This window comes from Mesocricetus auratus, unplaced genomic scaffold (genome assembly GCF_017639785.1).
Source record: "Mesocricetus auratus isolate SY011 unplaced genomic scaffold, BCM_Maur_2.0 Super-Scaffold_100006, whole genome shotgun sequence".
Taxonomy (NCBI): domain Eukaryota; kingdom Metazoa; phylum Chordata; class Mammalia; order Rodentia; family Cricetidae; genus Mesocricetus; species Mesocricetus auratus.
The window spans coordinates 11111728-11137534 of record NW_024429190.1 but is presented as its reverse complement, the minus strand read 5'-3'; the positions used below and the strand labels follow the sequence as shown (position 1 = coordinate 11137534).

General features: G+C 44.8%; 1 protein-coding gene across 3 annotated transcripts in view; it reads left to right on the top strand.

Annotated features, from left to right (window-relative positions):
• Positions 1 to 7927: 7927 nt before the first annotated feature.
• Ap1b1 (adaptor related protein complex 1 subunit beta 1) overlaps positions 7928 to 25807 on the top strand; it is a 55828-nt gene continuing 37948 nt past the window's right edge. Inside the window, exon 1 of one of the 3 annotated variants that reach the window (XM_040746787.1) lies at positions 7928 to 8084. The gene's annotated coding sequence lies outside the window, so the exon portion shown is untranslated. Of the gene's footprint in view, positions 8085 to 8114; positions 8137 to 25807 lie in introns of those variants that run through there. The other 2 variants (XM_040746789.1, XM_040746788.1) reach the window with 2 other exon arrangements.

Here is a 25807-nt window from a genome sequence, read left to right as displayed (position 1 = left end):
TCAGTCAGTGCTCTTAACCTCTGAGCCATCTCTCTAGACCTATGCTGTAGGGTGTTCTGCTTGTTTGTTTTCATGGAAAAAAACACAGATTTTGTTTCTTTTATTGAAAGTACTTTAAAGTTTTTTTAAAGGTTTATTTTATTTTTAGTTATGTGTGTATACACATGAATGCAAGTGCTTGCAGAGGCCACAAGTGTAGGATCCCATACAGCAGGAGTTATAGGAGGTTAACTCTGGTTCTCTGGGAAAGCAAGCAATAAATGGTCTTTTATTTATAAATGACTTATTTATTTTTATTTCATGTACATTGGTGTTTTGCCTGCATGCATGTCTGTGTGAGGATGTCAGATCCCCTGGAACTGAAATTACAGACAGTTGTGAGCTACCATGTGGTTGCTGGGAACTGAACCTGGGTTCTCTGGAAGAACAGCCAGTGTTCTTAACCTCTGAGCCATTTCTCCAGCCCCCAGCAGATAGCACTGAGCTATCTCTCTAGTCCATGGATTTTCTTTTTGTTTTGTTTTGTTTGTTTGTTTAACGTAGTTTGTGGAGTTTGGGGAGAACTGCAGTGTCCATGAGGAGAACAGGGCAACTTTTGAGAGTCAAGTCATTCTTGCCTTCCACAGTGCTGAGACAGTGGACTGGGCAGTGGACCGGCCCCCAAGCTTCCCAGCCATTTCTCCTGTCCTTAGAGATTTCAAAAGATAACCCCTCACCACCCACCTCATTCTCTAGCCCATGAATGTGGCTAGAGCCTTGGGCTAGGATGGGGTAGAATTCTAAGTATGTTATTATTATATGGCTCAATGGACTTTTTTAGTTTGTTTTTTTATTTTATTATTTTTTTTTTTTGAGACAGAGTTTCTCTCTGTAGCCCTGGCTGTCCTGAAACTTGCTTTCTAGACCAGGCTGGCCTTGAACTCACAGAGATCTGCCTGCCTCTGTTTCCCAAGTGCTGGGATTAAAGGTATGTACAACCATTTCCTGACTTTATATTTTATTTATTTTTTATTTTTTGGTTTGTCTGGTTTTTTTTTTTTTGAGGCAGGGTCTCTTTGTGTTGCCATGGCTATCTTGGAAGTCTCTATGTTGACCAGGTTTTACTTGAAATCATAGAGGTGTGCCTTTCTCTGCCTTCTGATTTCTGGGATTAAGACAGGCAGCACCAGGCCCAGATTGATGGATTTTAAAAAGGTAGTTTACTGGGTTCGTGCAGATGGGTCAGTTGGCAAAGAACCTGCTGCCCAAGAAGTAGGACCTGAGTTTGGATCTCCAGTCCCTATTTAAAAGCCAGAATTCAAAGCCTACTTCTGTAGCCCTCTACTTTATTGTAGGGCAGAGACAGGTAGATCTCTTGAACTCATTGGCTAGTCAACCTAGTCCATGTATTAGCTCCAGTTTCAGGGAAAGGAGACCCTTTCTAAAAAAAATGGTGGAAGCTGGGCGTTGGTGGGGCATGCCTTTAATCCCAGCACTCAGGAGGCAGGGGCAGGTGAGTCTCTGTGAGTTCTAGGCCAGCCTGGTCTACAGAGCAAGTTCCAGGACAACCAGGGCTACGCAGAGAAACCCTGCCTCAAAATAAATAGATAGATAGATAGATAGATAGATAGATAGATAGATAGATAGATAGACAGACAGATAGATAGATAGTAGAGAGTGTCTAATAAGACACCTGATGTTGACTTCTGATTGTCACATGCACAAGAACAAGCATGCACCAGGCTTGGTGGCACAAGCCTTTTATCCCAGTACTCAGAGGCAGGTAGATCTCTGTGAGTTTAAGGCCAGCCTGGTCTGCAGAGCCAGAGATGTTATATAGTAAGACTTTGTCTCAAAGAAAACAACAAAAGAACACATGTGTATGGACACCCATGCATAGCATACCCATGAGAACATGTACACACACACCCACAGACAGACAGACAGACAGACACACACACACACACACACACACACACACACACACACACACACACACACACTTGTCCAGGTGAGAACAAGGTTGTTTGATAGTGACCTTTGAAAGCAGAGATTTGATGTTGGGGTGCGGGGTTGTGCTGCCCTGAGCACAGCCTCAGATTCCTCTCCTCTGCCTGGCAACTGGAGAGGAAGTGGGAACCCCAGGCTTTTGACCATAAGGATGATGAGCCTGGAAAGGGGCTGGGAAGAGACAGCAGCACAGGGTAGCCAACACCACACTTTCAGCACAGGCCAGATTTTCAGCAAAGAACCCAGGCCAGCTATGCTGACTGTGTGCTCCTGAACTGTGAACTAATAAATGGATGTTGTCTGAATTCAGCTGCTAAAGAGGTGGTAATTTGTTACCCAGCAAAAGAAACAAAATACAGATTTGCTATGAGGTCGCTAACTCCTAAAACCCCATGGGGGGAGGCATTAGGCTTCGCACTGCTGCTGATGCGGTTTGAAGACCAAACATTATGAGTGAGCTCCAGAGGCAGATCTGGGGGCTCTTGAGCTGAGCATCTTGGCTCCCAGTCCCATGAGGCTTTTTGTTGTTGTTGTTTTGTTTTGTTTTTCGAGACAGGGTTTCTCTGTAACTTTGGAGCCTATCCTGGAATTCATTTTGTAGACCAGACTGGTCTGGAACTCACAGAGGTCTGCCTGCCTCAGCCTTCCAAGTACTGGGATTAAAGGCACATGCCTGGCTCTCATGAGGCTTTTCCTGAAAGCTGAAAGGTGACAATTAGCACCTGTCATGCAAACAAAGTGGGATGTGTCCTGTACATTCCCCAGCGTTGACTTCTCAACTCACTCCAAACCATTGCTTCCATCTCTGGACACTGGAATGTTTATTGCAAGGCTAGGGCCACTGTCTTGAGAATACTTTAAACAGAAGTCAACAACTTCAATTTTAAAGTGGTTCGGAGAGAGTGATGTTTGCCTTCAGTTTATGTGTAATAGATAGATGATATGGCCAGCTGACTTGTTATAATAAATAGATGATATGGCCAGCTGACTTGTTATAATAAATAGATGATATGGCCAGCTGACTTGTTATAATAAATAGATGATATGGTCAGTTGACTTGTTATAACAGATGATGTGGTCAGCTGACTTGTTATAATAGATTTTATATATATGGCCAGACGACCACTGAGAAGTTCTAGAACACTTCATAGCATTGAGAACACCTAGCACTCAGAGCTGGATTTCTACCACCATTCTCAATAAAAAAGAACATTTGGAAAAATGATTGATAATGGTAGTGGAGCAGGGGAAGTACAAGGCCGGCCTGGGTCATCTTAAGTTACCAGAAAGTAAGGAAATTGCTGGATTTGGCAGTGCATACCTGTAATCCCAGCACTCAGGCAACTCCAGATGAAGGCTATTTGGACTACACAGTCAGACTTAGTCTCAAAAAGTAATGTTTGCCAGGGTGGGGGTGTTGTGGGGTGGTAGTGTGTACATCTTTATTAATCTCAGGAGGCAGACGCAGTCAGATCTCTGAGTTTGAGGTCAGCCTGGTCTACATAGGACAGCCAGGGCTACATAGAGAGACCCTGTCCCAATAAATAACTATAGATAAATAAACAAATAATGTGAGAGGAGCCAACCTAAAAACTCCTTACAATTGACACAAATAAAATATCAAATGATAGGATACATACATATAGGAGGAGTATTGTTCACCTGTCAAGGTTTGGGCTGCTGAGATGGCTCAGCGGGTGGAAAAGGCTTGCTGGCAAGCCTGACGATCTGGATTAGATCCCTTGGGATGCACACGACAGAGGAGAGAACTGACTGCTGCAGTTTGTCGGGCATCCTCTGTGTAAACCTGTGCATATGCACACACAGAGAGACACACACATATAAATTAATAAGGAGGTCTGGGCCTGGGGAGGTGGTGATGCACACCTTTAATCTTAGCACTCGGGAGTCAGAGAGGCAGGTGGAGCGTGAGTGAGTTCCAGGCCAGCTAGAGCTACATACTAGAGAGACCTGCTGGGTGGTAGTGGTGGTGGTGCACACCTTTAATCCCAGAACTTGGGAGGCAGAGGCAGGTGAACCTCTGAGTTCAAGGCCAGTCTGGTCTACAGACCTAGTTCAAAGACAGCCAATGCTGTTACACAGAGAAACCCTGTCATGAAAAAAAGCCAGAGCGAGCGAGCGAGAGAGAGAGAGAGAGAGAGAGTGAGAGAGAGAGAGTCCATGAGAGTTACATACTCATGGACTCAGCAAATAGCTGAGATATACCAATATCCATGCAAACAATAGATCCTGTTTAACAGAGGCATCAAGATACTAGGCCTTGTCTATAAATGCTAAGACTTAATCTCTATATCTCCATTAGCAATCTAGCAAGGAGACACAGTCATCCTATTTTCTAGGTTGAGGTCAGATCTCCCACGCCTGGGATTTTGAATCCAGATGGTATTCGGAGCCTCAGTGGGTGGGAGGGCTGCCTGCCTGCCTGCCTGCCTGCCTGCCTGCCTTTTTTTTTTACTGGGGACTGAAACTAGGACTTTGAGCAAGCTAGGCAAGTGTATCCCCAACTCTAGCCTGGGACTTTTCAACTGTGGTGTAGACACTGGTCCAGCCCAGGGACGGGAGCAAGCAGAGACCTCTAAGAGGCAGCCTGTGGCAGTAGAGCCTGGAGGGCTGGGCAGAATTTAGCTTCCGTGAACTGTAGCAATGGTGGAGTAACAGTCACAGCCTGGGCAGCAGGTGGAGGCTGGCGTTGTCAGTGAGGCTGCTAACAGAGGCATTTCCTGCCTTGTCCCCAAAAGGATCTGTGGCAACATTTCAGGGTTTAAAAGATTAAAGACAACAAGGAGCAGTTCTCAGGTCCATAAACATGGGAAGAGGAGCCTGGAAACTGGGGACCAGAAGGGCATATTCCAGGGGCTATGCCAAAATTACATTTGGAGGAAAGGACATCAGTTAATGGCATTTGTTGACCCTCTGGTGGACATAGAAGTGAAGAACATTTATTTAATTCGTCCAATTTAAGTCTAGCTTGCTGTCTACGAGGAATTGGTACCAGAACCAAAAATTCCTAGAAGCCCAAGGCCCTGTTATTAAAATATGATATTTGCATAGTGCCTACATGTATCCTCCTGTATACTTTAAGATATTGCTGAATGACTTATATTTTATGTAACACAGCATAGATAATATGTAAATAGCGGTTATATTGAGGCTGGCATTATAGCTCAGTTAGTAGAGCTCAGGCCTTTGCCTCACTCATCTGACTGTCTAGCACTCACTCACCCAGGACCTGCTGTACAGTAGAGATCTACAAATCTGGACGATTCCTCAGATGCCTAGCTAGCTTCCTTTCGCAGGACTCTCCCTGCCTCTGAAATATTTTTCTCCTTGGAATTCTTTTCCCCATCATCTCAGTCTGTGAAGAAACCACATTCTCTTTCAGATTATGTAGCAAAAAAGCCACCTGTCCCTGGAAGCCATCCTTGAGAGCCAGGCCAGTGACCTCTGTCTTTTTGGAGAGATTTTTGGATTAAGACAAAGTCTCCTTGTATAGTCTAAAAGATCCAAGGATGAGCCTCCTGCCCCTGCCTCCCAAGTGCTGGATTACAGGTGTGCCCACCACACCCACACTCCTCGGACCTTTTAGGTTCTGTCTCTACCATTTGCATTTCAAATTCCCAGTGAGATTTCTCTGTGTGATTGACAGCTGCCAACATTTCTCATTAGAGAAGTTTACTCTAGACACCTGCTATCACCGTATCACCGGGCGGCATGATATATGCTCATCATATATTATCATTCTAGGTGTGCAGAAGAAGAAACCAACCTGGTCTTCACTTTAGATTTCCAGCCAACAGAACTGTGAGAAAACAAGTTTCTGTTGTACCAAAAAGGTTCGCCACTTTTTATTTTTTAAAAAAGGATTTAAAAATAGAATAAAGTAAAAAAAATTTAAATGGAATAAAGTCTGTGACTGAGATAAAGATTGTTAGATTTTTTTGTAGGCAGAAAGCAGAAAGAGACTTGAGTCTGACTTAGTAGATGAGACTGTGTTTATTAGCACACACAACAAAGGTTAGCCTCTCTCCAGAGGGAATGGAGGATAAGCTGGCTGCGACCCCTTATCAGGGCAGGGAAGGGACTTTGGACTGAGAAAGTTTTGCAGTCTGTGTGCAGGTCTGCGGTCTCTCTTTCCTGGAATTGTCTGCATCAAGTAAGACAGATAATCTTGGGAGACAGGCTGTCTCTTCAAGCATTCTTCTCTGGGCGAGGCAAGGTCAGTGTGATCTCATACAAATCCTGTTTTTCAAACCAAGGCCCTCTATTAAAGATATTTTACTAATGACAACTTCCTGGTGTTAATATTATCCTACATATATAAAAAATGTCACCATCGAGGGAATCTGGGTGAAGGACACATGGTATTCTTTTTGTTGTTTTGTTTTTGAGACAGTGTCTCACTATGTAACTTTTGGCTGGTCTGGAACTTTCTATGTAGATTAGGCTGGCTTTGAACTCACAGACATATACCTGCCTCTGTTTCCCAAGTGCTGGGATTAAAGGCATGCACCATCACTGCTCTGCAAGATTTATTTATTTTTATTTTATGTTCATATGAACGTGCACCTTGTGTAGAAGAGGGTTTTAAATCCCTTAGATGGCTGTGAGCTGCCATGGGTGCTGGGAATTAAACTCAGGTTGTCTGGAAGAGCAGCCAGTGTTCTTTTTTTAAAAAGATTTCTTTATTATGTACAACGTTCTGTACTGCATGTATGTCTACAGGCCAGAAGAAGGCACCAGATCTCATTATGGATGGTTGTGAGCCACCATGTGGTTGCTGGGAATTGAACTTAGGACCTATGGAAAAACAGCCAGTGCTCTTACCAATGGGCCATCTCTCCAGCCCACAGACAGAGTTCTTAACTGCTGAACCATATCTCCAGCCCAGCAAATGGGATTCTATTTTGTCTTTTTTTTCCAGTTTGCTGTAATGTTTCAGTTTTTACAAAGTTTTAAAGAATGTTAAAATGGCTGGGTGTGGTTGTACACATATCTAACCCTAGCACTGGGAGGCAGAGGCAGGCAGATCTTTGCTTGGTTTTCACAGCGAGTTCCAAGTTAGCCAAGGTGACAATAACTCAGTTGTTAAAGCAGATGCCCCAAACCCTGAACTAGATCTATAATGCTGGTGGTACGTTACTGTAGCTTCAACACTGGGGCCAGCTTGGGTTACTTAGCAAGTTCCTGTCTCAAAAGCAACAATAACAAACACACAGACAGTAAAGTAAAAAAGTCAGAAGACATGTCACATCTAGGTTTAATAACCAAGTAATAACCAGAAGCCTACATGTTTTTTCTGGTCTTCTTTTTCCTTACTAGTATATTTCCTGTTCTCTGCAATGAAACTATTGTTGATTCAATAAAAATGTTGGAATAGAGGTTTTATAATGTTTTAAATGTTTTAAAGGGGATGAATACAAATTATCTAGAAGAAAGAGAAAATTAGTAAGACCAAAGTCAGGAATGAAATGGCTGTGTCACTTAAGGTCCTGGCTAAAGGGACAGTTTGAAGTTCCCCTTGGGCGAAAAGTTTGGGAGTAGCTTATGTTTTCCTCCTAGAACAATGAATTATCCAGACTGCAGAAAAAGTCTAGGTAAAGTTTAGCAGACAGGCTCATTCTGGCGGCTGGTCCGATTCACATACCAGGCCAATGATCTTGACCTCAGTCTCCCCATCTGTAACTCAGAAAGAGATGGGCTTTAAAGTCTTCTAAGACCCTTTCTGACTCCATGATTCTTAAGAGGGAGCCTGGTCAGGACTGCATAGATTGCCGCAAGTCGCCAGACCTACCCAGGCCCCGCCCCTCTCACAAGTCCCCGCCCCTCACGCTCCAGGCCCCTCCCCACCCGGTCCTTAGCCCCGCCCGGGGTTGCACCCTTGACCCCGCCCCCGGGGTGTGCGTCCACCGGAAGTTCCGCGCACGGGTAGCTCACTTCCGCTCGGCAGGTGACAGCCGCGGGGCTCAGAGCGGCCGGCTGCAGCGACGCACCGGCGGAGAGGGAGGCGGCGGCTGCGGACATTTTGCTGCTGAAGCGAGCCGAGCCGTGGCGCCCGGAGCCGTTTGGACTTGCGGGTGAGGAAAAAGGCAGTCCGGCGAGATAGGAGAAGAACTGAAGGGGTCCGAGGTGAGGGGTCCGCGGGGTCAGAGGTCACGGAAGGACGCTTCGCTGGAGGGTCTCGAGCCGCGTGTGGGCGAAGGTGAAAGGGCTGCGCGCTCATTCATTCACTCCGGCTTGGTGGCCCGGCGTCATCCCGTCATCTGAGGTCCGCAGTCCCCTTTGGAGAGTCCGGCTGGAGAGACTCCCGGACTCAGGCCCCTCCTCCGCTCGGCGTCCCCGGTCCCACTCCGTGGCTGCCCCGAGGCCTCCACGTTCGGGGCCTTCTCTTTGAGCCACCGCAACCAAAATGGGGCAAAAAAAAAAAAAAAAAACTAAAAGTGGCCTTAAGCCGCCCGCCCCTCGTCCTTTGGGTCCTCAGGGACAAGTTGACAGAACGGGGACACTTGTACTAGAGCTAACCCAACAAGCATGTCTGTCACTGGTTACCCAGCCCTGTTTGACTTCGAAGCTCAGCGCTAAGCACTTTGTGTCCAGAGTTCACAGCAACCCCTGTAAGGTGGCTGCTGTTGCTTTACCCATGAGGCAGGGAGGCACAGGACGGTAAACCCACACATGGAAGGTCATTCGAGTAGTGGAGGCAAAACCAGGCTTCTCTGCAGGTTTCCAGGGACCATCTAAGTGTGGGGACAGAGGAACCCGGAGCCGGTTTGGGGCCTAGGAGTGATTTGATATATTTAGTCGCCATTAATTATATCGTTTAGGCTGGTGTCAGGATGCAGCCCTCCAGCCTCCTGTCTGCTCTGATCTTAAGGCGCATTTGATTCACTTTCACTGGAGGATGTTCTGTTAGTGTTTTGCCTTTCAGAGCAACAGTCGGAAGGTTTTCCTGACTGTTGGGAATTGAGACACCAAATGGGCTACTCGTGGAAATAATATCCAGACACTCCCTTTACCCAGACACTCGATCCTTTTGGAGTAGAGAGAGGAACAGCAGGACCACTTAGGGATCTTTCGGCCATAGGTTCTGGAAGAGCACACCCAAAGGAAGGGGCTTTGGGCTCGTCCTGGTGCCTGGGATGGGCGCTCTGTCTGGGAGATGGGACAGTGGTTTGGTGGCTGAGGGGGGGGTTCTCTTCCTTCCTAGACATTTGCTTGCTCCACTTATGCCCCTGACAGCCGCACAGAAAGACCTACTGCCTTCCTACTTCCTGTTGAGTGCAGTGAGCTGTAATGAAGCTGTGAGGGTTTTCTTGTGCTTTTGAAAAAAGTAGTATGTAAAAATATTTTATTAGTTGCCTCTTTTTTTTTTTTTAAAGGCTGTCTCTAGCCCCAGACTGACCAGGATCTCATTGTATCTTGAATTCATAGCAATCATTGTGCCTCAGCCTCCAAGTTCTGGAATTGATTACAGACCTGAGCCACCACATTCAGCTCTTCTATTTATTTTTCTTAATTTACTTTAATTTTATGTATGTCAGTGTGAGGGTGCCCTGGAATGGGAGTTGTGAGCTGTCATGTGGGTGCTGGGAATAGAACCCATGTCCCCTGGAAGAGCAGTCAATGCTATTAACTACTGAGCTATCTCTCTAACCTGTCTTCTATTTATTTATTATAAGCTCTGCGATCCGTTTTTCCAGTTCTATTGAATTCACAGAAACTTAATAGTGTCACCTTATCCCTATCATTCCAGGGGATAATTGGAGATGGAGCAACTTGCCATAGGCTGTAGGAACATAAACAGACCTCAGAGCTCTGCCACTCCGTCTTGATGAGCCCACCAGTTCCTCTGCCCCTTAGGAACTGTCTGTGTAGAGATCTTCTGATGAATGTGGGTTGGCTGGAAGCTTCACACTGAGTAGCTTGAAGGGCTCAGAGGTCCAGTGGAAACATCACTCTGACTCCCTGCCAGTCAGCTTCTGGCTCCAGCCCCAGGTCAGCAGCTTCCTAGTATTGTGGCCTGGATAATTCACTTCAATTGGGTTTCTATCCTAATAAAATATGTAGATATAGCTAAGTGGCAGAGCACTTCTCCAGCATTTGCAAGATGCTGGATTCTATTCCCAGTACCAAGAAAAATAAGGGGTTCAGGGAGACATGGTAGTACATACCCATAATCTGGCTAGCACTTATTAGGCTGAGGCAGAAAGAGGACCAACTTGATCTACATAGTAAGTCCCAGTCCTGGCTACATAAAAATACTTTGTCTCAATATAATTATAAGAAAACACTGTTGGACCCTAGTGATGGTGCACACCTTTAGTCCCGGCACTTGGGAGGCAGAAGTGGGCAGATCACTATGAGTTCCAGGCCAGCCTGGTCTACAAAGACAGTGCTGTTACACAGAGAAACCCTGTCTTGGAAAAAAAAAAAGGAAGGAAGGAAGAAAGAGAAGGGAAGAAAGCACTGTTGACCCACCTCCAGTGTCTGTAGGTGTTAGATGAGGATATCTTGGGGAGCATGTTACTATTGACCCTAAGCCATGACACCTGCTGGGGCCTCTGTCTAAGGAATGCTGTCTGTACTGCGACTGTATTGCTTCCTTCATCAATTAGACCATTAATTACTAAGGACCACTCCCCTTCTTCTCCTTCCACTTCCTAAAAGTATTTGAGGACAGTTTAGTTGTGGGGACAACTAGGACTTTCGTCTTTTGTTAGTCATACCCAAGATTTCTGTCTTCACTGCTCACTTCCCAAAAACCCCCAAGTCTGGCACCAAAGCCTGAAGTGCTAACAGGAAGCAGGCATGGTTTGGGCTAGGTTTTTTACTTTGTTGTGTTTCAGATGGTTGAGGGGTACTTGTTCCCTGAAGGCATTTCTGTTTCTCACAAGTCTTTTTTCTAAGTTACGTCCCTGAGATTGTCTCAAGCCAGAAGAGATTTCTTTTCCCCCTGATCTTTATACTTTACTTATCAAGGAAAAAATACTCTGGGAAGAAAATATAACCCAAGCAGCTGGAAAAACTTTAAAAAAATACTACTTGGTCAGGCATGGTGACACATGCCTTTAGTCCCAGCCCTTGGGTGGCAGAGTCAAGGAGATCTGTGAGTTTGAAGTCTACAGAGCAAGTGCAAAGCCAGCCAGGGCTACACAGAGAAACCCGGTCTTGAAAATAAAACCAAAACTAAAAATCCTACTTAAATCTATCAGTGGGTCCCCTTTCCCTCAGGCTGGAGCTCTCAGCACAGCACCCAGGCCCTCTAGGCTCTGACTTCACCTGGCTTACCGGCTTGTTTTCCCATTCTTCTCTTCCACTTTCTCCCAGTCATACTCAGCTGCTGCCAGATCTGCAAGCTGCACCCCGAGCTCTGCCTGTGCTTTGTGCTCTTCTCTCTGCCTGTACCCCACGTCCGCTGCTCTTGCCCAAACTCCTTTTCTGGACTGCTGCTTGATGCTTGTCAGTTGCTCGTTACCAGGCAGAGGCCTGAGCTGATGCTCTTCCAGTGTCCTAGCGATCACAATGAGTGTAATTGCCTGTTTACTTGGCTTCCTTCTTAGTAAAGATCTCTCAGTCTTTGCAAGAACTTGTCTGATCAGTGTGTGTCTCCAGCATCTAGTGAGGTGTATGGTGCACATAGTCAATGTGTAATAAGGGTTTGGGGAAAGAACAAACTTGAATATTCCATTGCGTTGTTAGGTTTCTAGGTGATGCTATGTGCATCCTCATGTTATCCCAGAGGGATGGGAAAATGTGACTGGTAGAGGGACTTAACTACTCTGAAGCCTCCGTTGCTGTTCTCAGTCATCAGAGTGCCTGAGGACCTCTAGGGTTCTGGGGAGCAGGGATGGTAAACCTTCAGTAGTGGTGGCTGCTGTTTGCCAAACCAGTGGGTTGGATTCTGCATGTGTTGGCCTGTTTTAGTTTTACAAATCTCTAATTCCAGGATGGATCCTGTTAGCTAGTGGGGCCAAGAGGCTTAGCTGTGGTTCTAGGTTCCGAAGCTGCCTGTGTCTTCAGTCTAACAGGATGGTCTCTGAAGATGGGAGCCCCTTCTAATTAAGACCAGAGTGTAGCTGGTCTAGAGGTTCCAGAGTCCATCAACTAGGACACCTTAGTTGCTGATCCCCCAGGGTTCAGTCTTTCCTCTCAGTGTTCCCTAAGATAGGATTGGAAGTTATACTTTTTTTTTTTTTTGGTTTTTACGAGACAGGGTTTCTCTATTGTTTTGGAGGTTGTCGGTCCAGCCTGGCCTCGAACTCACAGAGATCCTCCTGCCTCTGCCTCCCAAGTGCTGGGATTAAAGGCATGCTCCACCAACGCCCACCTTCTTAAAGCTTTTTTACAAAAGTTATTTTATGTGTGTGACTGCCTGTGTGTGTATATATATATATGTACCATGTGTAGGTTGGTGCCCTTGGATACCAGAAGAGACTGGGACTGGAGTTACAGAACTGCCATGTCAGTGTTAGGAACAGAACCTGGGTCCTCTGCAAGAGCAGCAAATGCATTTAATCCTGAGCCATCTCTCCAGATCCCCCAAGAACCTTTAATTACATGTCTTTATTTTCTGTGGGATCAGGGACAGCCTTGCAATGGCCTTTGCTTATGGAAGTCAGAAGACAACTTTTGGGGGTGGGTTCTCTTCTGCCACCATCAGGGTGCCACCCAGGGCTCAAATCTGGATATCAGGCTTGGTAGCAGAAACTTCTACCACTGAGCCATCTCACTGACCCTTTCCTCAAAAGTTTTAAAACCAGTGCTCTGGTGCTGAAGTACTTCATCAGCTGTGTTATCTATAGGAGTAGACTTGGGCAGCTTATATTGCCTTTTGGTCTTAAGCTCTCTGAGGTGGAAAGACAGTTTTTGTGTGGCCAGCTGTTGGGTCTGCTTCCATCATCTTCATTCTTTGACCTTGAACAGTTGAAGTGTTTGGTGTTGAGGCTCTGACAACAGAGATTTCCTAAGTCTAGCATGCATGCATTCATTAAGTGTTTATAGTGTCTGGCACTGGGATGTGCTGGTAAGTAAACAAGCCAGGCCTAGTTTCTGCCATGGTGTTGCTTTCTTCTGGGGGAAAGACAAAGCAGAAATAGAAAACAAATGCAGTGATTGAAAATAATAAGATGTGAGGAAAACAGAAGACATAGCCATCAGAACCTGCTAAAATGGAAATCTTGTCTCAGGACTCCACTACACCAGAGTGAAGCCAGCACCCTTACAGTGACCATAAGCCATTCTTCTGACACTTAGTGCTCAGTCCCATTCACTGAGGCCTCATTGCTCATTCAGCCACACTCACCTCAGGACACACCAGGTACCTTCCTACTTCTGTCCTGGTGGTGGTAGGCATAGATACAGGACCTCATGCTTGCTAAGTAAGCTTCTGCTCTATTGCTTTGTCCCATACCTAGCCCCAGGTGTTCATTTGGTCTGGCTGATGTTTCCTATACATCTTTCACCTCAAGGAAGCCTTCTGTGGCCACCAGTTAAATTTCCACCCCACACCCCACCCCACACCCCCCACACCCCACACCCCACCCCCGCCATGCTTGCTGTCCTCCTTTCCTATTTGTTTATTTGCTTTGGTTTTTCAAGACAGGGTTTCTCTGTGTAGTTTTGGCTGTTCTGGAACTCATTCTATAGACCAGGCTGGTTCAAACTCACAAAGATCTGACTCTGCCTCTCTGAGTGCTGGGATTAAAGGTGTGCACCACCACCTGGCTCTGTGTGTGTGTGTGTGTGTGTGTGTCTGTGTGTCTGTGTGTCTGTGTGCTTCTAAGGAACTGGCTGATGTCTACAGCTCTGTTTTTTGTCATTTTGTTTGTTTTTTAACTCTTCCTTTTCTGCAAAGATTTCTTTCTTTCATTGCACGTAAACAGCTTCCACTGTACAGTAGGTGCTTGGTAAATATATGCAAATAGATATAAAATACTGGAGATAAATGCCTTCTGCAGATGGTAGGTGTAGGGAGTGTGTCTTTGAAGTGATGTCATCTGAGCTGAGACTTGAAGGATGAGTTGGAGCAGCTAGGGCAGGAGAGTATGATCCTGGTAGGGTCAGCAAGTACAGAGACAATGAGTGAGAAGGAAGGTCTCACAAAACCCCGAGGGCCTTGCAAGCCTGGTGGTGCTCGAATTGCAGCCCATGTCATGTTTCCCCACCTCCTGTAATCTGTTCACTCTGAGCCTGTGGGAACAGGTTGTATGGCCTGCCTCACTGAAGGAAGGGGCCTGAACATTTCTCTCCTCCATTTTATTATTGTCTTAGTTACTTTTCTGTTGCTGTGAAAAGACATCATGACCAAGGAAACTTGTAAAAGAAAGATTTAATCTGAGGATTCAGGGTTCCAGAGGGTTAGAGTCCTTGACTGTTGTCTGTCATGGTGGGGAGCATGGCAGCAGGCAGGCTTGAGGCTGGAGCAGTAGCTGAGAGCTTACATCTGATCCACAAGCATGAGGCATAGAGAGAGCATGTGCGCACTGCTAGGAATAGTGTAGGTTTTTGAAACATCAAAGCCCATCCCAATGACACACCTCCTCTAACAAGACCATATATCCTTCCCAAACAGTTCCACCAACTGGGGACCAAACATCTAAGCCTATAGGGGCCATTCTCACTCAAACTATCACAATTATATATTTATAGTTAATTAATTTTTTTGTGGTCCTGAGGATGGATGGAGTCTTGGGCCTTTTCTTTGCCAATTTCTTCCATTTGAGATGTTGACACTTGGTTATCTACCCTGAGCCATTTCTTCTCTCTAATCACTTTTGTTTTGTTTGTTTTTCGAGACAGGGTGCGCCCAGCTTCTCTAATCACTTTTATGCTTAACCTTCTATTTATTGGCTACAAAATGAACTTGGAGGTCTGACATTTTCCATTTCAAAGTAGTCAACAGTAGTTTGGGATTGGTTTACAAAACTTGAAATTTCCCCAAGAGTTAGTTATCAATGTTTATTGATCCTATTTGTTGGAGCATGCATAATAGGTAGGAATATAGTATTGAACAAATCTAAATTCTAGCTCTCATGAAATCTGCATTATGGAGGAAGAAAAATAGACACTATTATAAAATAAGTACTAGCCGGGTGGTGGTGTCGCACGCCTTTAATCCCAGCACTCGGGAGGCAGAGGCAGGTGGATCTCTGTGAGTTCGAGGCCGGGCTGGACCGACAGCCTCCAAAACAATACAGAGAAACCCTGTCTCATAAAAACCAAAAAAATTAAAATAAAATAAATACTATTTATAAATGTAATACTTTGAAAAAAATGAAAGGTTGGAAAGTGTTGGGAATTGATTGAAAGGGGTGTACCCTTTTAGATAAAGGAGTCAATCAGGCATAACAGTGCATACTTCTAATCCCAGCACTTGGGAGGATGAGGAAGACCTGTCTGAAAGCAAGGGAAGACAGGTTTGGTGATGTGTCCAGCACTCAAGAGGCAAAGGCAGGTAGTTCTCTATGGGTTCAAAGCCAGCTGGTCTACATAGCAAGTTCTAGGCCAGCCAAGGCTAATTTTTTTTTCAAATCTAATAATAAAAGAACTAACACAAGACTGTAAAGATAGTTCAGTTGATAAAAAGGCATTTGCCACCATGCCTGACTATCTGAATTTGATTCTGTTGGCACTCCACATGGTATAAGAACCAGCGGGGTGGCGATGACACATGTTTTTAATCCCATTACTAAGGAGGCAGAAGAGGCTGATCTTTACAATCTGGTCTATAGAGCTAGTTTCAGGACATCCAGGGCTGTACAGAGAAACACTGTCTTGAAAAACCAAAAGGAAAAAAAGAGAGAGAACCAATTTCTACAAGATGTCCTCTGACCTCCATATATGTATACTGTGGTGTGTGTGTGTGTGAGAGAGAGAGAGAGAGAGAGAGAGAGAGAGAGAGAGAGAGAGAGAGAGAAGCCTTAAGAAGAAGGTAACAGCTGAGGCCTCTGAATTGAGGCCAGCCTATATATATAGCAAGCTCCAGAACAGCTAAGACTTCAAGAGAGACCCCATCTTTAAACAAAAAAAAAGGAGGCGAGGAGGTGACATCTGGGCCAAGACCCCAAAAAAGTAATGTCCAAGACATGAAGCTATCTGGATAAAAAGCCTTCCTAGAAAGTAAACCGAATGTCTTGGACATTATAGAATATGCCCATTGTACTTATAGTTTAGAAAAGAAGCCTGGCCTGGAGAGGTGACCCAGTGGTTACGAGTAGTTTTTCTTGCAGAGGACCTGGATTCAAATCCCAGCACCCACATGAAGGCTCACCATTGTCGTCTATAACTATAGTTACAAGGGATCCAACTGATTTATAAGGGTACCAGGCATGCACTTGGTACACAGACATACATGCAGGTAAAACACTCATACATAAATTTTTAATTTTGTTTTTGTTTTTTTTTTGAGACAGGTTTTCTCTGTATAGCCCTGGATATCCTGGAACTAGCTATGTAGACCAGGCTGACCTTAAACTCATAGAGATTTGTCTGCCTCTGCCTTCCGAGTGCTGGGATTAAAGGAAGAAAATGTCTCTGAGGAGGCAAGACTGGGCCACTTGACATTTGACAAGACCTCTACACATTCTGTTGGCAGAGTCCACCACACTGGCCTCCAAGGCCATCCCTGAACCCTCTCTAACCTTATGTGCTCTTCTCTTCTCCCAAGTCCTTGTTGGTTTGTTTTGTGATACAGTCTTGCTATGAAGCCCAGCCCAGGCCTCGAACTCTCCATTCCTCTTGGCTCTGCTTCCCAAGTGCATCCATCACCGTATTTGGCTGAATAGAGGCTTTTTATATATTAAGGAAAAGAATTGCCCTTGTCACAGACTTCTTAATCCATGGGCTTCTTTAGGCTAGCTCTTCTCTTGGTGTCATGGATTGTCATGGGAGTTGAATGAGACAGAAGCTGCAAATCAGTCAGTACTGAGCCTGCTTGTAGCTGGCACTGGTGGCTCCACTGTTCGAGGTCTCTGCCTTGTTAACTGGAATTTAGAGCATTCTCCATCTCACCCGTCCTCCGCTTCTGCATAATCTCCCTTCACCTCAGAGAACTTCCCTGGTGCCCCACCCATCTCAGGGGTCTCCTCTGAGCTTGGGTGACAGTTTTCTGAAGGGCAGAATCATTCCCCTGCCCTGCAATCCAGTTTTGGCCTACTGTGTGCAACTCCTGTGTGGGCCTACTGTGGATGACACTGCACACTAACCACCGTATGGATGGCCACAGTTCTCCCAAAAAGTGTTCCCTTTTGTGGGTGGGAGAGCAGAAATTGTAATAAGCCTTGTTCTGTGGTCTTGGGTTTCTTTCCTTATTTTAATTAACATGAGTATTGTCCCAAAGAAGTTCTTACTAATTATTTATTTTGTTTTATTTTTTTGTTACTGTTAGTGTTGATTTATTTTCTGAGGCAGGGTCTTACTATGTAACTCTGGCTGTCCTGAAACTCATTCTGTAGACCAGGTTGGCCTTGAACTTGCAGAAATCCACCTGCCTCTGCCTCCCAAGTGTTGGTATTAAAGGTGTTTGCCACTGATAGTTTTGTTTTTGTTATTGGGGGGAGAATAGTTTTTCGACACAGGGTTTCTCTGTGTAGCCCTGACTGTCCTGGAACTTGCTGTGTAGACCAGATAATTGCCTACCTCTGCCTCCTGAGTGCTGGGGTTAAAGGTGTGTACTACCTATTGGTTTATTTGTTGTACCCAGAGTTGTGTGGCTCTTTCTTGACAGCAGCTTTTTCAGCATCTTGTTGGCAGATTAGTGGGAAACTGACACCTGACTCTGAAATGAGTCTCTTGGCCTCACTGCTGACAAAGGACTTTTGTTTGCCTGTGGTACTTTTCTACCTTTAGGTCCTTTTCATTTTAAAGCTTTTAATTACTATGATCCTCAAGAGATTGCTTTGATTAATCAGTTCTCATCCAAATCTCAAGAGACCCACAGCTTGGCGAGCTCATCCAGACAAGCTTTTACTAGGCATGTTACCAAACCTGCTGTTCCTGCTGTTTGAGGTAGATAGATGGGTCCTAAAGTAAGCTGCTATTCAACATCTGAGGAGTTCTGCAGGATATGTGGCAACCCATATCCTTTAGCTTGACCTGTATGCTTTTCCACCAGGGCTTCATTCAGAGAAGAGTGTTTGCCTCCCTGGATAGAGTGGGACATGTGACTGCTCTTAAGACAGGGTTGGGGGATCTTGGCACCATTCTTTTTCAGCTGTGTGACTCCAAACAAATGCCTTGGCTCTCTTGGCTTCTGTTTTCCTTAACTGTGAGAATGTGATATTATTACGATTTTCACAGATATTAGGAAGATGGAATTTAATTGATAATACTTTTGTTACATTTATTTATTCTGTGTGCCATGACAAGTGTGTGGAAATCACAGGACAACTTGCAGGATTCTTTTTCTCCATCATGTAGGTCCTGGGGGTCAACTAACTCAGTTTGTCAGGCTTGGTGGCAAGCACCTTTACCTGCTGAGCCATCTTGCCAGCTCTCTGAGAACTAAATATATAACTGTCTGGTGTCTGGCCCACAGTATACGTATGTTTGTCGTACTTCTGTAATCATCATCTTTGTTCTGCATTTTATGCCAAGCCTGAAGAATATGGAATATTTTCTCATAGTTGCTGAGCTCACTTGAAAGAGCCTGTCTATGAGTCTGGTGACCTCATTGTCTCAGAGAGAGAGTCTAAAGTCTGGTTTCTCTACTGATGACTCACCTTTTCCTCTTTGAGTTGGCCTTACCTGTTTCCCCAACTGTAAAGTGAACGTTTGCACTTACCTGTGAGGTCCCTTTTCCTTTTTAAAAGACTGTTGGGCAGAGGGTGTCCGCAGCTTCTTGGTAGAGTGCTTGCTTTGTATGTATGACACTAGGTTCTATCACCAACATCACCAGAAAAAAGTAAGATAAAAGGTTGTCAGATGGGGAGAAGTGCCTGGAATCTGACTCAGTCTCATGAGGAGGGTCACAGGCAGGCAGGACATTGCACAGAGGGGATAGATATATGGGAGATAAACCAGTCTTCAACCCGAGACAGCTGAAAGAGCAAAGCACATGTAATGACCAAAGTATGGCTTGTCTGCTTAAGATGAAGGAGAAATGGCAACTGCACTCTAGTCCCTCCATTGTGTGTGTTTCCATGTGTGTGCTGGAGCACACATGTGTGAATACATGCATGTGCGTGTGGAGGCCACATCCAACTTGACGTGTTGTTCTCAGGTGCTGTCCATTTGCATTTTTGAGTCGGTCTCTCACTGGCCTAGAACGCACTAATTAGTCTAGTTTGGCTGGCCAGTAAGCTTGCACCAGGGATCTGTCACAAGTGTGGGACCACAGTTTTTTTATGTGTTCTGGAGAACTGGCATCCTCATTCTTGCTTGGCAAGCACTTTACAGAAATTGAGCTTTCTTCGTGGCTGAAGAAATTGAGCTTTCTTCGTGGCTGAAGAAAGCCCTTTTCATTCTCTTTCTTAGCCTTTCCCCTTCTTTATACTTCTGAGGCGGGGTCTCACTGTGAAACCCAAGCTGACCTAGAACTCATGGTCCTTGTTCCTCAGTCCCCCAAGTGCTGGAATTACAGGTATGCGGCACTGTGCCAGTCTGACTTAGTCCTGACTGTCCTGAGGTCCATATGTCCACGTAGCAGTTTCTGAGCAGCTGTTATCATGGAAGAGTTTAACACGGAAGCCCCAGCATAGACCTTCAGAGGACAGTTTTCCCTGCCTCAAAAGTCCAAACAAGCTGGGAGTTGGTGGCGCACGCCTTTATCCTAACACTCAGGAGGCAGAGGCAGGCAGATCTCTGTGAGTTCGAGGCCAGCCTGGTCTACAGAGTGAGTTCCAGGACAGCCTCCAAAAACAATACAGAGAAACCCTGTCTCGAAAAACCAAAACGAAAAAAAAAAAAAAGTCCAAACAGAGCCTGTGGGATGGTTCAGTGGGTAAAGGCATTGTCCACCAACTCTGATGAACTGAATTCAGCGCCTGGAATCTGCATGTTGGAAGGGGAGAGCCAACAAGTTGTACTCTCATTACCACACTCAAGCTGTGGCATGTACATCCCCGAGGCCCAGTCAGACAAACAAATAAATGGGAAAACTAATACAATTTACTGACCCTGGCTGGCTGCATGCTGAATTTTCCCCTCTTTTGTCCTTTTAGAAACATATCTTGCATTTACAGTGAGTGTAGGAGTCTTTCCTCTGTTTTTTTTGTTTTGTTTTGTTTAGTGTGGGTATTTTGTTTGTTTAGTGTTTTCTTTTTGGTTTTCTGAGACAGGGTTTCTCTGTGTAACAATCCTGGCTGTCTTTGAGCTCACTCTGTAGACCAGGCTGGCCTCGAACTCCCAGAGATCCACCTGCCTCTGCCTCCCAAGTGCTGGGATTAAAGGTGAGCACCACCACCTGACTGGTTTTCACACTGCCTGGGGGCCCGATACGGGGGAAGTGTAGGGCCTAAGTATTTGGATGAGCCAGGGTCTAGCCCCCAGCAGCCTTCCTTTTGTTGCCTGAGTTCCACTTTCACCTGTTTATATGTTGGGGGAAGGGGATCTGAGGTTCCTTTGACAACTGGAAAATATAAGGCCAGAGTCAGGAGGTTTGTTTTACTTCCAAGGCCACACAGCTGTTTGTATGGTAAAGCCAGACTTCTGGCAGCTATTTTGGCATTGGCTCAGTCTTGCTGTATTTGTTGAAAGTTAACTGCAGAGCCTTCTGTTCCTGGTCTGTGTGGTGCTTGTCACAGAGTTTGATTTGTTGTGAGTCCTGGGTTTTGTAGCATCCTTGGGAACCTGTCTTTTCATTCACTGAACAAGCCAACATTTGGTGAGCTCTTGGAATGTGCCAGGCACAGTGCCAGTTGCTGGGTTGACAGCATTAAACATAACAGATCCCAAATTAGAGGCATGAAGAAGGCTATGGAGAGGTTAGAGATGCTTGAGAGGCCTGTGTCCCTCTGACTACAGAAGAAGGAAACTCTCTGGGGCAGGAGAGTTAAAGCTGAGGCTAAAGAATGAGCATGTTGGTGGAAGTAGTGTTTGGAATAAATGTACCAGTCCATGTAAGCTGCTTTATGTTTAAACAGGTAACGTACACACAGCACAGAGTTTCCAAGTTCTATCAAAGGGTAAATAGAGAGTCAGTCTCACACCCCATTGGTTAATCACCCATTTTCCTTTTTGGAAGAAACCACTGATAGCCTTTCTGTCCTTTTAAGGATAGTGGGTGCATTTGCAAACTCATAAGAAACCTGCATTTTATTAATATTCATTTAAAATAGTGGTACTGGCATACTTTGTTTGCTTTTCCATTGACTGTATTGGATAATTACGATAAAAGCATGTTGGGATGGAGAGAGGAGTTGGTGGTTAAGAGCACTGACTCCTTTTCCAGAGGACTCAGGTTCCACATGATGGTCACAACCATCTGTAACTCCAGTTCCAGGGGGTCCCACACCCTCCCCAGGCAACAGGCATACACATAAAACTTTAAAAACCATGCTTAGCTGGGTGCGGTAGCACATGCTTTTAATCCTAGCACTCAGTAGGTGGGGGCAAATGGATCTCTATGAGTTAAAGTATTCACAGCATTTTGCTATTACGAAGGTTGTTGAGTAAATAGCTTTTTGTTTTTATATAGAAAGTCCTAAAAGTTCAATTACTGAACCAATGACTAAGTACATTTGCAGTTTTGAAAGCTACTGCCAAACTGCTCTAAGAGTTGTATAATGCAGTTAGTCTCTTGTTGACATCAAATGAGGATCCTTATTTCCTATGTTTGTGCCAACATGGAATCTTAGCAGACTTTTAGGGTTTTTTTTGTTTTTGTTTTTGTTTTTTTGTTTTTACGAGACAGGGTTTCTCTGTATTGTTTTGGAGGCTATCGGTCCAGTCCGGCCTCAAACTCACAGAGATCCGCCTGCCTCTGCCTCCCGAGTTTGTAATTTGCCTTTTTATTATTATTATGTTTATGGCCATGTAAGGTAATTGATTTTTTGTAACTGGACCTTTTTAAGTCTAGCCTTTATGTCACACAAAGGCTTTTTTCTTCTGGATTTAATCCAGCCTGCCTTTTCCTCTAGACCATTGGGTATTACTTACTGTTTTGTTTTTGTTTTTCTGAGATAGTGCTTCTCTGTATAACAGTAACTGTCCTGGAAGTCACTTTATAGAGCAGGCTATCCTCAAACTCACAGAAATCTGCCTGCTTCTGCCTTCCTAGTGCTGGGATTAAAGGTGTGTGTCATCATGCCAGGCTTTTTCTTATAACCTGTATAAGTCAGTTCTCTCCTTCTGCCTTTACCTAATGAACAATCATGCTAACCCCTTCCCCCTCTTCTCCCCTCTCCTCCCCTCTCCTCCTTTCTCTTTTTCTCCATAGGGTCTTTGTAGCCCTGGCCTAGAAATTGCTTTGTAGACCAGGCTGGCCTCAAACTTACAGAGATCACTCTGCCTCTGCCTCCCAAATGCTAGGATTAAAGGTGTATGCCATCACATACAATTAAGAAATTGTTTCTAATGTTTGTGTCATTCACACCAAGTGGCATGTGCAGCTCTTAGCTGCAGTGTGGTATGCATCAGGATACAGGTCATCTTTGTCACCTGCAGGGAGCTTCAGGCCCCCTTTAGCCAGGGTCCCTTGACCCAACTTAGTTTTGCTTTTTCTGCTCCACAGCTTCGTGACATCCCTTGATACTTAAGGTGTTTATTTTTTTCTGTTTGGTTGTCTGTTTTTGTTTGGTGCTGAGTATCAAACCCAGGGTTTCATGCACATTCAGTATATGCTGTACCATTGAAGCACTTCTCAGTTTTTATTTACATTTGATCTTGTCACTGAGTTTTCATTCTCCCGGTTAGAAGAAATATGTGAGATACATAGACCAGCAAGTGGTGCTCTCCACATTTGTTTGTTTTTCGAGACAGGGTTTCTCTGTATTGTTTTGGAGCCTGTCCTGGAGCTCACTCGGTAGACCAGCCTTGGTCTCGAACTCACAGAGATCCACCTGCCTCTGCCTCCCGAGTGCTGGGATTAAAGGCGTGCACCACCACCGCCCAGCTCTCCACATTTGAAAACATGGAAACTAAATAGGAGCCAGCACAATGGCTTAGGAGTTACACACTTGCTGCCAAGCCTGATAAACCTGTGTTCTATCTCTGGGACCCACAGGTTGGGAGGAGAGATTATAATTTTGCAAGTTGTCCTCTGACATACACACCCATGTTGGGACCTGGACCCGTGTGTGTGTGTGTGTGTGTGTGTGTGTGTGTGTGTGTGTGTGTGTGTGTGTGTGTGTGTGTGTGTATACGTACAGTAAGTATAATTTTTTTAAAAAAGGCGATGAAGTTAATTAACCTCAGAATAGTAGTCATTCCTTTAAAAAGCTAGCATTGTGGCAACTGGAGAGATGGCTCAGCAGTTAAGAGCACTTGTTGCTGTGTTTGGTACTTAGTGCCTACATGGTGGTTTATAATCACCAGTAACTCCAGTTCCAAGGGATCCAAGGCACCAGGTACACATGTGGTACATACATGTAGGCAAAACACTGAGATACATAATAAAATTTTTAAAATTGAAAGTTACTATTGGGCTGGGGAAATGATTCAATGGCTAGAGCTCTGACCACATTAGTGTGAGGACCTGAGTTCAAATCCCTAGGGTGTGATGTGGTATATGTATCTGTAATCCCAACACTCCCTTGGCAAGGTGGGAGGTACTTATGGTCCAGTGAGCTTGGGATACACCACAAGGAATAGAGATCATGTCTCAACCAAGGTAAAAAGCAGGGATTGGTACGTAGAGTGACCCTTTGACCTCCACACATGTCCTGAGGTTTGAGTGTACCTGCACTTACATAAGAATACACACAGTTTTATTTTAAAGTTGCTATTATTAAGACCTGGAGAGATGACTCAGCAGTTAAGAGCACCTGTTGTTTTTGCAGAGGACCTATATTCAATTCCTGGTACCCATATGGTGGCTCACAACCACCATAACATCAGTTTCAGGGGATCTGTTGCTCTCTTTTGACCTTTTTAGGCACTAAGCACGCATATGGTGAACATACATATATTCAAGCAAAACACTGTACACATAAAATAAATAAACCTAAAAAATTTAAAAACATAAGTGAAGTTATTAGCAGCTGGGCATGGTGGTACACACCTTTAAACCTAGTACTGAGGAGGCAGAGGCAGACCTCCCTCCCCCTCCCCCTCTCACTCCCTCTCCTTCTCCGCTTCTCCCTCCCTCCCCACCCCTCTCTCTCTCTCTCTCTCTCTCTCTCTCTCTCACACACACACACACACACACACACACTACTATTAACAAATCAATTTTGAGTTGTTGAAGAAAAAATTTTCATTAATAAAATTCCTTATAGATTTAGATTCATTTTATTAGCTTAAAGCAGATAGTTTATATTGATTTAAAAATTAAATTTAGGTAAATTGTATGAAGACAAAATATTTGAAAAATAAAAAAGACTTTTTTTTAAACCTAATCCCAACTTTATTTATTTGTGTTTGTGTGTGTACATCTGCCATTGGGTGTGAAGTGAGTTCTTTTATTTACCTTTATGTGGGTTCTGGTGATTAAACTCAGATTGCCTTTATCTGCTGAGCCATCTTGCTGGCCTATCTATCTAGGAGTGTTTCTGTGAGATGGATTTTTGAGGGGGGGGACTTCTTTCATTCTTCTTAGACTTCGTTTTCCATTCTTTTTTATTTTTCAAGACAGGGTTTCTCTGTGTAGCCTTGGCTGTCCTGGAACTCACTCTGCAGACCAGGCTGGCTTTGAACTCACAGAGGTCCTTCTGACTCTGCCTCCTGAGTGCTGAGATTAAAGGCGTGCACCTCCACCGCCCAGCTAGTTTTCTGTTCTTGACCCCCCATCTCTGTGACCAGCATGTCAGTGATTCTTGGCAAGGGCTGCTTAATTATTCTGTAGAGCTTAAGTGTAACAGCTGCTTTTCAGCTTTTAGTATTTGGTTTCTTTAAGTCTTAAGAAGTGATGTTATTGCCGTGGAGGGGGAAACAGTTGTGCCAAGCCAGAAGCCCCGAGTTCTGTGCCTGGAGCCCACATGGTGAAGAAGACAACCTGTTTTTGTCCTCTGGACCTCCACACGCCCCTCAACATACATAAATATAAAATTGTTTGCTTGTCTTAAAGTGTATGGTGAGGCATCAAGAGTCTGTGGGCGTGGCACAGCATGCTGCAGGAGGGACAATAGCAGTGGCTCCTGAAGGGTAAACCAGTTGTGGTTCAGGAATACTGTTGTCTCAAGGCATTTCTTGACTTGTAAATGCTAACTAACATTGAGGGGATCCTAGCCCAAATCGTGTCTCTTTCCACCAGAATGGTTTTTATTATCAAATTACTGCCTTGTTTATTTATTTGAGACAGTCTTGCTGTGTAGTTCAGGCTAGCCTCAAACTCATGGCAATCCTTCTGCCTCTATTTCCTGAATACTTGTATGGGCGAGAACTACCACACCCAACTTAACTAGTTCTTTTGAAAAAAGTTCCCTGCCACTCACAAAGACAGAATCCAAACCTTACACTTTTTCTTGCCTAAGCTGACCACCTACTTTTAAATGTGCTTCATGTACTTGCTCAGATGTATCAGACGACAGAATTCTAGCACCTTTGGCCTCATGGGAGAGGAATTGGATACAGGTCACAGATGGCAGTGTAAGGGACTTGTCTTTCCCATCTTCTCCAAGTGGGCATGCTTTCAGGACTCAACTGTTTGTTTGTTTGTTCCCATTCCTTTGGAGAGAATGCAAGATCTCTTGTGCACTGACAGCTA